This window comes from Arachis hypogaea, chromosome 14, assembly GCF_003086295.3.
Source record: "Arachis hypogaea cultivar Tifrunner chromosome 14, arahy.Tifrunner.gnm2.J5K5, whole genome shotgun sequence".
Classification (NCBI taxonomy): domain Eukaryota; kingdom Viridiplantae; phylum Streptophyta; class Magnoliopsida; order Fabales; family Fabaceae; genus Arachis; species Arachis hypogaea.
This window is the reverse complement of record NC_092049.1, coordinates 67,654,954-67,656,930: the sequence shown is the minus strand read 5'-3', so window position 1 is coordinate 67,656,930 and position 1,977 is coordinate 67,654,954.

The following is a 1,977-nucleotide window of genomic DNA, read 5'->3' as shown; positions in this document are numbered from 1 at the left end:
TAAGAGCTTTTGGCTTTTTCTGCTTGCTTTTCTTTCTATTATTTTTTTTCGCCTATTTTTTTTTCCTGCAAGCCTTGTTCTTTGCTGCTTTTTCTTGCTTCAAGAATCATTTTTATGATTTTTCAGATTATCAAATAACATGTCTCCTAGTCATCATTCTTTCAAGAGCCAACATATTTAACATTCTTAAACAGCAACTTCAAAAGACATATGCACTGTTCAAGCATACATTCAGAAAACAAGAAACATTGTCACCACATCAATATAATTAAACTAAGTTCAAGGATAAATTCGAAACTCATGTACTTCTTGTTCTTTTGAATTAAAACATTTTTCATTTAAGAGAGGTGATGGATTCATAGGACATTCATAACTTTTGAGACATAGTTACTAACTACTAATGATCATGTAATGAAGACACAAACATAGATAAGCACTTAATATAGAGAAAACGAAAAACAGAAGAAATAAGAACAAGGAATGAATCCACCTTAGTGATGGTGGCGTTTCCTTCTTGAGGAACCAATGATGTCCTTGAGCTCTTCTATGTCTCTTCCTTGTCTTTGTTGCTCCTCCCTCATTGCTTTTTGATCTTCTCTTATTTCATGGAGCATGATGGAGTGCTCTTGATGTTCCACCCTTAATTGTCCCATGTTAGAACTTAATTCTCCTAGGGAGTTGTTGATTTACTCCCAAAAATTCTGTGGAGGAAACTGTATCCCCTGAGGTATCTCAGGGATTTCTTGATGATGAGCTTCTTCATGTGCTTGTTGAGATCCATGAATGTGCTCTCTTGCTTGTTCCATCTTTTTCTTAGTGATGGGCTTTAGAGATGAATCTTTCCATCTCCCATGGCTCAGAGGTGGAAGCCTTTGTCTTCCCTTCCCCTCTTTTAGAGGTTTAGGTGCCATCAATGGTAATGGAAAAACAAAAAGCTTATGCTTTTACCACACCAAACTTAGAATGTTGCTCGCCCTCGAGCAAAAGAAGAAGGAATAGAAGAAGAAGAAGATATGGAGGAGATGGAGGGATGTGTGTATGGATGTGAGTGGTGGATGGAAAACAGAAGGGATGGTCATGAATGGAGAGATAGAGGGTGAGGTGGGTGGGGATCCTGTGGGGTCCACAGATCCTGAGGTGTCAAGGCATTTACATTCCTGCACCAATTTAGGCATGCAAAATGCCCTTGCACACAACTCTGGGCGTTCAGCGCCAGGTTGGTGCCCATTTTGGGCGTTCAACGCCCATTTGTTGCCATTTCTGGCGTTGAACGCCAGAACCATGCTTGTTTTGGGCGTTCAGCGCCAGGATGTTGCCCATTTTGGGCGTTCAGCGCCAGAACCATGCTCTGTTCTGGCGCTGAACGCCAGACAGATGCTTCTCCAGGGTGTGATTTTTCTTCTGCTGTTTTTGATTCCGTTTTCAATTTTTATATTTATTTTGTGACTCCACATGATCATGAACCTACAAAGACATATAACTAAGAAAAATATAGTTAGATAAATAAAAATTGGGTTGCCTCCTAACAAGCACTTCTTTAATGTCAATAGCTTGACAGTGGGCTCTCATGGAGCCTCACAGATGTGCAGAGCTTTGTTGAGACTCTCCAACACCAAACTTAGAGTTTGGATATGGGAGTTCAACACCAAACTTAGAGTTTGGTTGTGGCCTCCCAACACCAAACTTAGAGTTTGACTGTGGGGGCTCTGGTTGACTCTGCTTTGAGAGAAGCTTTTTCTGCTTCCTCTCCATGGTTGCAGAGGGAGATCCTTGAGTTTTAAACACAAAGGAGTCCTTATTCCATTGAAGGACTATTTCACCTCTGTCAACATCAATCACAGCTCTTGCTGTGGCCAGGAAAGGTCTTCCTAGGATGATGGAGTCATCCTCTTCCTTTCCAGTATCCAGGACTATGAAATCAGCAGGGATGTAAAGGCCCTCAACCTTTACTAATACATCCTCTACTTGTCCATAAGC